This window comes from Platichthys flesus, chromosome 18, assembly GCF_949316205.1.
Source record: "Platichthys flesus chromosome 18, fPlaFle2.1, whole genome shotgun sequence".
Taxonomy (NCBI): Eukaryota; Metazoa; Chordata; class Actinopteri; order Pleuronectiformes; family Pleuronectidae; genus Platichthys; species Platichthys flesus.
The window spans coordinates 2,393,497-2,400,996 of NC_084962.1; the positions used below are offsets into that span (position 1 = coordinate 2,393,497).

The 7,500-nt window shown below is 41.3% G+C and overlaps 20 non-coding genes across 20 annotated transcripts in view; all 20 read left to right on the forward strand.

The window, feature by feature from the left end:
• The first annotated feature begins 196 nt into the window (after positions 1 to 196).
• trnas-aga (transfer RNA serine (anticodon AGA)) lies at positions 197 to 281 on the forward strand. The gene has a single exon. It is a non-coding gene; the product is annotated as a tRNA-Ser (tRNA).
• A 303-nt stretch (positions 282 to 584) lies between these two features.
• On the forward strand, positions 585 to 656 carry trnag-ucc (transfer RNA glycine (anticodon UCC)). The gene has a single exon. It is a non-coding gene; the product is annotated as a tRNA-Gly (tRNA).
• Positions 657 to 745: 89 nt separating this feature from the next.
• Positions 746 to 827, forward strand: trnas-uga (transfer RNA serine (anticodon UGA)). The gene has a single exon. It is a non-coding gene; the product is annotated as a tRNA-Ser (tRNA).
• Positions 828 to 1,426: 599 nt separating this feature from the next.
• trnas-aga (transfer RNA serine (anticodon AGA)) lies at positions 1,427 to 1,508 on the forward strand. Its single transcript has one exon. It is a non-coding gene; the product is annotated as a tRNA-Ser (tRNA).
• A 643-nt stretch (positions 1,509 to 2,151) lies between these two features.
• On the forward strand, positions 2,152 to 2,223 carry trnag-ucc (transfer RNA glycine (anticodon UCC)). Its single transcript has one exon. It is a non-coding gene; the product is annotated as a tRNA-Gly (tRNA).
• An 89-nt stretch (positions 2,224 to 2,312) lies between these two features.
• trnas-uga (transfer RNA serine (anticodon UGA)) lies at positions 2,313 to 2,394 on the forward strand. Its single transcript has one exon. It is a non-coding gene; the product is annotated as a tRNA-Ser (tRNA).
• Positions 2,395 to 2,607: 213 nt separating this feature from the next.
• On the forward strand, positions 2,608 to 2,679 carry trnag-ucc (transfer RNA glycine (anticodon UCC)). Its single transcript has one exon. It is a non-coding gene; the product is annotated as a tRNA-Gly (tRNA).
• A 191-nt stretch (positions 2,680 to 2,870) lies between these two features.
• trnas-aga (transfer RNA serine (anticodon AGA)) lies at positions 2,871 to 2,955 on the forward strand. The gene has a single exon. It is a non-coding gene; the product is annotated as a tRNA-Ser (tRNA).
• A 303-nt stretch (positions 2,956 to 3,258) lies between these two features.
• trnag-ucc (transfer RNA glycine (anticodon UCC)) lies at positions 3,259 to 3,330 on the forward strand. The gene has a single exon. It is a non-coding gene; the product is annotated as a tRNA-Gly (tRNA).
• Positions 3,331 to 3,419: 89 nt separating this feature from the next.
• On the forward strand, positions 3,420 to 3,501 carry trnas-uga (transfer RNA serine (anticodon UGA)). Its single transcript has one exon. It is a non-coding gene; the product is annotated as a tRNA-Ser (tRNA).
• A 599-nt stretch (positions 3,502 to 4,100) lies between these two features.
• trnas-aga (transfer RNA serine (anticodon AGA)) lies at positions 4,101 to 4,182 on the forward strand. Its single transcript has one exon. It is a non-coding gene; the product is annotated as a tRNA-Ser (tRNA).
• A 301-nt stretch (positions 4,183 to 4,483) lies between these two features.
• Positions 4,484 to 4,555, forward strand: trnag-ucc (transfer RNA glycine (anticodon UCC)). The gene has a single exon. It is a non-coding gene; the product is annotated as a tRNA-Gly (tRNA).
• A 270-nt stretch (positions 4,556 to 4,825) lies between these two features.
• trnag-ucc (transfer RNA glycine (anticodon UCC)) lies at positions 4,826 to 4,897 on the forward strand. The gene has a single exon. It is a non-coding gene; the product is annotated as a tRNA-Gly (tRNA).
• A 170-nt stretch (positions 4,898 to 5,067) lies between these two features.
• On the forward strand, positions 5,068 to 5,146 carry trnas-aga (transfer RNA serine (anticodon AGA)). Its single transcript has one exon. It is a non-coding gene; the product is annotated as a tRNA-Ser (tRNA).
• Positions 5,147 to 5,595: 449 nt separating this feature from the next.
• trnas-uga (transfer RNA serine (anticodon UGA)) lies at positions 5,596 to 5,677 on the forward strand. The gene has a single exon. It is a non-coding gene; the product is annotated as a tRNA-Ser (tRNA).
• A 213-nt stretch (positions 5,678 to 5,890) lies between these two features.
• Positions 5,891 to 5,962, forward strand: trnag-ucc (transfer RNA glycine (anticodon UCC)). Its single transcript has one exon. It is a non-coding gene; the product is annotated as a tRNA-Gly (tRNA).
• Positions 5,963 to 6,231: 269 nt separating this feature from the next.
• trnas-aga (transfer RNA serine (anticodon AGA)) lies at positions 6,232 to 6,316 on the forward strand. Its single transcript has one exon. It is a non-coding gene; the product is annotated as a tRNA-Ser (tRNA).
• Positions 6,317 to 6,619: 303 nt separating this feature from the next.
• On the forward strand, positions 6,620 to 6,691 carry trnag-ucc (transfer RNA glycine (anticodon UCC)). Its single transcript has one exon. It is a non-coding gene; the product is annotated as a tRNA-Gly (tRNA).
• Positions 6,692 to 6,780: 89 nt separating this feature from the next.
• trnas-uga (transfer RNA serine (anticodon UGA)) lies at positions 6,781 to 6,862 on the forward strand. The gene has a single exon. It is a non-coding gene; the product is annotated as a tRNA-Ser (tRNA).
• Positions 6,863 to 7,460: 598 nt separating this feature from the next.
• trnas-aga (transfer RNA serine (anticodon AGA)) overlaps positions 7,461 to 7,500 on the forward strand; it is an 82-nt gene continuing 42 nt past the window's right edge. Inside the window, exon 1 of the tRNA in view lies at positions 7,461 to 7,500. This exon is cut by the window's right edge and continues 42 nt beyond it. This is a non-coding gene — a tRNA (tRNA-Ser).

Here is a 7,500-nt window from a genome sequence, read left to right on the forward strand (position 1 = left end):
TCGCAGTTATATTTAGCCCAACACTTTCATTTACAATCTCAATCTCTGGTTGCTACATTATCTTGAAAGTTATTGAAACAACAATATTTATCAGGTTGTTGTGGCCGAGTATATTAAGCCCAACACTTTCATTTACAATCTCAAACTCTGGTTGCTACATTATGTTGAAAGTTATTGAAATAACAATATTTGTCAGGTTATTGTGGCCGAGTGGTTAAGGCGATGCACTAGAAATCCATTGGGGTTTTTTTCCCGCGCAGGTTCAAATCCTGCCAGCAACAAAAAACTGCTTTTCATGTCCATTGAGCTATCACTGTTCAGCAGTATACCGATGCAACAGCTTAGCCGATACGAATCGTAAGGTGAAATGTCTGTTGTTTCAAAGACTCAGTCAATTGCGCAAGTTTGACATCCTTGTACTCAGTGTTAATGTAGATATGTAGACAGCTTCAAGTATGTGTTATATTACTTTTGGTAAACCGTCTATTCTTTTCTTCCCCTCTTTTCATTGTGTTCAACTTGGGCACTCTACTAAGTATTCCACATTTGTCGCATTTTTGCAGCCACATTTCACTGGTTTTGGGGCGATGGTGGTATAGTGGTGAGCATAGCTGCCTTCCAAGCAGTTGACCTGGGTTCGATTCCCAGCTATCGCAGTTATATTAAGCCCAACACTTTCATTTAAAATCTCAAACTCTGGTTGCTACATTATCTTGAAAGTTATTGAAATAACAATCTTTGTCAGGTTGTTGTGGCCGAGTGGTTAAGGCGATGGACTTGAAATCCATTGGGGTTTCCCCGCGCAGGTTCAAACCCTGCCAACAACGGTAGACTCTCATTGTTTAGCAACCAAGAGAAAACAGCTTTAAATAAATTTCACAAATTTATCGTGTTCTGGCTGCCAAATAACAATGACTTTCTGGCGATGGTGGTATAGTGGTGAGCATAGCTGCCTTCCAAGCAGTTGACCTGGGTTTGATACCCAGCCATCGCATTTATATTAAGACCAACACTTTCATTTACAATCTCAAACTCTGGTTGCTACATTATCTTGAAAGTTATTGAAATAACAGTATTTGTCAGGTTGTTGTGGCAGAGTGGTTAAGGTAATGGACTTGAAATCCTTTGGGGTTTCCCTGCGCAGGTTCAAACCCTGCCAACAACGTTAGACTCTCATTGTTTAGCAACCAAGACAAAACAGCTGGAAATATTGTTATCTCACAAATTTATCGTGTTGTGGCTGCCAAATAACAATGACTTTCTGGCGATGGTTGTATAGTGGTGAGCATAGCTGCCTTCCAAGCAGTTGACATGGGTTTCGATTACCAGCCATCGCAGTTATATTAAGCCCAACACTTTCATTTACAATCTCAATCTCTGGTTGCCACATTATCTTGAAAGTTATTGAAACAACAATATTTATCAGGTTGTTGTGGCCGAGTGGTTAAGGCGATGGACTAGAAATCCATTGGGGTTTCCCCGCGCAGGTTCAAATCCTGCCAGCAACGAAAAACTGCTTTTCATGTCCATGGAGCTATCACTGTTCAGCAGCATACCGATGCAACAGCTTAGCCGATACGAATCGTAAGGTGAAATGTCTGTTGTTTCAAAGACTCAGTCAATTGCGCAAGTTTGACATGCTTGTACTCAGTGTTAATGTAGATATGAAGACAGCTTCAAGTATGTGTTACATTATTTTTGGTAAACCGTCTATTCTTTTCTTCCCCTCTTTTCAATGTGTTCAACTTGGGCACTCTACAAAGTATTCCACATTTGTCGCATTTTTGCAGCCACATTTCACTTTTTGGGGCGATGGTGGTATAGTGGTGAGCATAGCTGCCTTCCAAGCAGTTGACCTGGGTTCGATTCACAGCCATTGCAGTTATATTAAGCCCAACACTTTCATTTACAATCTCAAACTCTGGTTGCTACATTACCTTGAAAGTTATTGAAATAACAATATTTGGCAGGTTGTTGTGGCCGAGTGGTTAAGGCGATGGACTAGAAATCCATTGGGGTTTCCCCGCGCCTGTTCAAACTTTGCCAAAAACTGTAGATTCTCATTGTTTAGCAACCAAGACAAAACAGCTGGAAATATTGTTATTTCACAAATTTATCGTGTTGTGGCTGCCAAATAACAATGTCTTTCTGGCGATGGTGGTATAGTGGTGAGCATAGCTGCCTTCCAAGCAGTTGACCTGGGTTCGATTCCCAGCCATCGCAGTTATATTAAGCCCAACACTTTCATTTACAATGTCAAACTCTGGTTGCTACATTATCTTGAAAGTTATTGAAATAACAATATTTGTCAGGTTGTTGTGGCAGAGTGGTTAAGGCGATAGACTTGAAATCCATTGGGGTTTCCCCGCGCAGGTTCAAACCCTGCCAATAACGGTTGACTCTCATTGTTTAGCAACGAAGAGAAAACAGCTGTAAATATTGTTATTTCACAAATTTATCGTGTTGTGGCTGCCAAATAAGAATGACTTTCTGGCGATGGTGGTATAGTGGTGAGCATAGCTGCCTTCCAAGCAGTTGACCTTGGTTTGATTCCCAGCCATCGCAGTTTTATTAAGCCCAACGCTGCCAAATAACAATGACTTTCTGGCGATGGTGGTATAGTGGTGAGCATAGCTGCCTTCCAAGCAGTTGACCTGGGTTCGATTCCCAGCCATCGCAGTTATATTTAGCCCAACACTTTCATTTACAATCTCAATCTCTGGTTGCTACATTATCTTGAAAGTTATTGAAACAACAATATTTATCAGGTTGTTGTGGCCGAGTATATTAAGCCCAACACTTTCATTTACAATCTCAAACTCTGGTTGCTACATTATCTTGAAAGTTATTGAAATAACAATATTTGTCAGGTTATTGTGGCCGAGTGGTTAAGGCGATGCACTAGAAATCCATTGGGGTTTTTTTCCCGCGCAGGTTCAAATCCTGCCAGCAACAAAAAACTGCTTTTCATGTCCATTGAGCTATCACTGTTCAGCAGTATACCGATGCAACAGCTTAGCCGATACGAATCGTAAGGTGAAATGTCTGTTGTTTCAAAGACTCAGTCAATTGCGCAAGTTTGACATCCTTGTACTCAGTGTTAATGTAGATATGTAGACAGCTTCAAGTATGTGTTATATTACTTTTGGTAAACCGTCTATTCTTTTCTTCCCCTCTTTTCATTGTGTTCAACTTGGGCACTCTACTAAGTATTCCACATTTGTCGCATTTTTGCAGCCACATTTCACTGGTTTTGGGGCGATGGTGGTATAGTGGTGAGCATAGCTGCCTTCCAAGCAGTTGACCTGGGTTCGATTCCCAGCTATCGCAGTTATATTAAGCCCAACACTTTCATTTAAAATCTCAAACTCTGGTTGCTACATTATCTTGAAAGTTATTGAAATAACAATCTTTGTCAGGTTGTTGTGGCCGAGTGGTTAAGGCGATGGACTTGAAATCCATAGGGGTTTCCCCGCGCAGGTTCAAACCCTGCCAACAACGGTAGACTCTCATTGTTTAGCAACCAAGAGAAAACAGCTGTAAATAAATTTCACAAATTTATCGTGTTCTGGCTGCCAAATAACAATGACTTTCTGGCGATGGTGGTATAGTGGTGAGCATAGCTGCCTTCCAAGCAGTTGACCTGGGTTTGATACCCAGCCATCGCATTTATATTAAGACCAACACTTTCATTTACAATCTCAAACTCTGGTTGCTACATTATCTTGAAAGTTATTGAAATAACAGTATTTGTCAGGTTGTTGTGGCAGAGTGGTTAAGGTAATGGACTTGAAATCCTTTGGGGTTTCCCTGCGCAGGTTCAAACCCTGCCAACAACGTTAGACTCTCATTGTTTAGCAACCAAGACAAAACAGCTGGAAATATTGTTATCTCACAAATTTATCGTGTTGTGGCTGCCAAATAACAATGACTTTCTGGCGATGGTTGTATAGTGGTGAGCATAGCTGCCTTCCAAGCAGTTGACATGGGTTTTGATTACCAGCCATCGCAGTTATATTAAGCCCAACACTTTCATTTACAATCTCAATCTCTGGTTGCCACATTATCTTGAAAGTTATTGAAACAACAATATTTATCAGGTTGTTGTGGCCGAGTGGTTAAGGCGATGGACTAGAAATCCATTGGGGTTTCCCCGCGCAGGTTCAAATCCTGCCAGCAACGAAAAACTGCTTTTCATGTCCATGGAGCTATCACTGTTCAGCAGCATACCGATGCAACAGCTTAGCCGATACGAATCGTAAGGTGAAATGTCTGTTGTTTCAAAGACTCAGTCAATTGCGCAAGTTTGACATGCTTGTACTCAGTGTTAATGTAGATATGAAGACAGCTTCAAGTATGTGTTACATTACTTTTGGTAAACCGTCTATTCTTTTCTTCCCCTCTTTTCAATGTGTTCAACTTGGGCACTCTACAAAGTATTCCGCATTTGTCGCATTTTTGCAGCCACATTTCACTTTTTGGGGCGATGGTGGTATAGTGGTGAGCATAGCTGCCTTCCAAGCAGTTGACCTGGGTTCGATTCCCAGCCATCGCAGTTATATTAAGCCCAACACTTTCATGTACAATCTCAAACTCTGGTTGCTACATTACCTTGAAAGTTATTGAAATAACAATATTTGGCAGGTTGTTGTGGCCGACTGGTTAAGGCGATGGACGAGAAATCCATTGGGGTTTCCCCGAGCCTGTTCAAACTTTGCTAAAAACTGTAGATTCTCATTGTTTAGCAACCAAGACAAAAATGCTGGAAATATTGTTATCTCACAAATTTATCGTGTTGTGGCTACCAAATAACCATGACTTTCTGGCGATGGTGGTATAGTGGTGAGCATAGCTGCCTTCCAAGCAGTTGACCTGGGTTCGATTCCCAGCCATCGCAGTTATATTAAGCCCAACACTTTAATTTACATAGCTGCCTTCCAAGCAGTTGACCTGGATTAGATTCCCAGCCATCGCAGTTATATTAAGCCCAACACTTTCATTCACAATCTCAATATCTGGTTGCTACATTATCTTGAAACTTATTGAAAAATCAATATTTATCAGGATGTTGTGGCCGAGTGGTTAAGGCGATGGACTAGAAATCCATTGGGGTTTCCCCCTGCAGGTTCAAATCCTGCCAGCAACGAAAAACTGCTTTTCATGTCCATGGAGCTATCACTGTTCGGCAGCATACCGATGCAACAGCTTAGCCGATACGAATCAAAAGGTGAAATGTCTGTTTCAAAGATTCATTCAATTGCGCAAGTTTGACATGCTTGTACTCAGTGTTAATGTAGATATGTAGAAAGCTTCAAGTATTTGTTACATTACTTTTGGTAAACCGTCTATTCTTTTCTTCCCCTCTTTTCATTCTGTTCAACTTCGGCACTCTACTAAGTATTCCACATTTGTCGCATTTTTGCAGCCACATTTCACTGGTTTTGGGGCGATGGTGGCATAGCTGCCTTCCAAGCAGTTGACCTGGGTTCGATTCCCAGCCATCGCAGTTATATTAAGCCCAACACTTTCATTTACAATGTCAAACTCTGGTTGCTACATTATCTTGAAAGTTATTGAAATAACAATCTTTGTCAGGTTGTTGTGGCAGAGTGGTTAAGGCGATAGACTTGAAATCCATTGGGGTTTCCCCGCGCAGGTTCAAACCCTGCCAATAACGGTTGACTCTCATTGTTTAGCAACCAAGAGAAAACAGCTGTAAATATTGTTATTTCACAAATTTATCGTGTTGTGGCTGCCAAATAAGAATGACTTTCTGGCGATGGTGGTATAGTGGTGAGCATAGCTGCCTTCCAAGCAGTTGACCTTGGTTTGATTCCCAGCCATCGCAGTTTTATTAAGCCCAACGCTGCCAAATAACAATGACTTTCTGGCGATGGTGGTATAGTGGTGAGCATAGCTGCCTTCCAAGCAGTTGACCTGGGTTCGATTCCCAGCCATCGCAGTTATATTAAGCCCAACACTTTAATTTACATAGCTGCCTTCCAAGAAGTTGACCTGGATTCGATTCCCAGCCATCGCAGTTATATTTAGCCCAACACTTTCATTTACAATCTCAATCTCTGGTTGCTACATTATCTTGAAAGTTATTGAAACAACAATATTTATCAGGTTGTTGTGGCCGAGTATATGAAGCCCAACACTTTCATTTACAATCTCAAACTCTGGTTGCTACATTATCTTGAAAGTTATTGAAATAACAATATTTGTCAGGTTATTGTGGCCGAGTGGTTAAGGCGATGCACTAGAAATCCATTGGGGTTTTTTTCCCGCGCAGGTTCAAATCCTGCCAGCAACAAAAAACTGCTTTTCATGTCCATTGAGCTATCACTGTTCAGCAGTATACCGATGCAACAGCTTAGCCGATACGAATCGTAAGGTGAAATGTCTGTTGTTTCAAAGACTCAGTCAATTGCGCAAGTTTGACATCCTTGTACTCAGTGTTAATGTAGATATGTAGACAGCTTCAAGTATGTGTTATATTACTTTTGGTAAACCGTCTATTCTTTTCTTCCCCTCTTTTCATTGTGTTCAACTTGGGCACTCTACTAAGTATTCCACATTTGTCGCATTTTTGCAACCACATTTCACTGGTTTTGGGGCGATGGTGGTATAGTGGTGAGCATAGCTGCCTTCCAAGCAGTTGACCTGGGTTCGATTCCCAGCTATCGCAGTTATATTAAGCCCAACACTTTCATTTAAAATCTCAAACTCTGGTTGCTACATTATCTTGAAAGTTATTGAAATAACAATCTTTGTCAGGTTGTTGTGGCCGAGTGGTTAAGGCGATGGACTTGAAATCCATTGGGGTTTCCCCGCGCAGGTTCAAACCCTGCCAACAACGGTAGACTCTCATTGTTTAGCAACCAAGAGAAAACAGCTGTAAATAAATTTCACAAATTTATCGTGTTCTGGCTGCCAAATAACAATGACTTTCTGGCGATGGTGGTATAGTGGTGAGCATAGCTGCCTTCCAAGCAGTTGACCTGGGTTTGATACCCAGCCATCGCATTTATATTAAGACCAACACTTTCATTTACAATCTCAAACTCTGGTTGCTACATTATCTTGAAAGTTATTGAAATAACAGCTTTGTCAGGTTGTTGTGGCAGAGTGGTTAAGGTAATGGACTTGAAATCCTTTGGGGTTTCCCTGCGCAGGTTCAAACCCTGCCAACAACGTTAGACTCTCATTGTTTAGCAACCAAGACAAAACAGCTGGAAATATTGTTATCTCACAAATTTATCGTGTTGTGGCTGCCAAATAACAATGACTTTCTGGCGATGGTTGTATAGTGGTGAGCATAGCTGCCTTCCAAGCAGTTGACATGGGTTTCGATTACCAGCCATCGCAGTTATATTAAGCCCAACACTTTCATTTACAATCTCAATCTCTGGTTGCCACATTATCTTGAAAGTTATTGAAACAACAATATTTATCAGGTTGTTGTGGCCGAGTGGTTAAGGCGATGGACTAGAAATC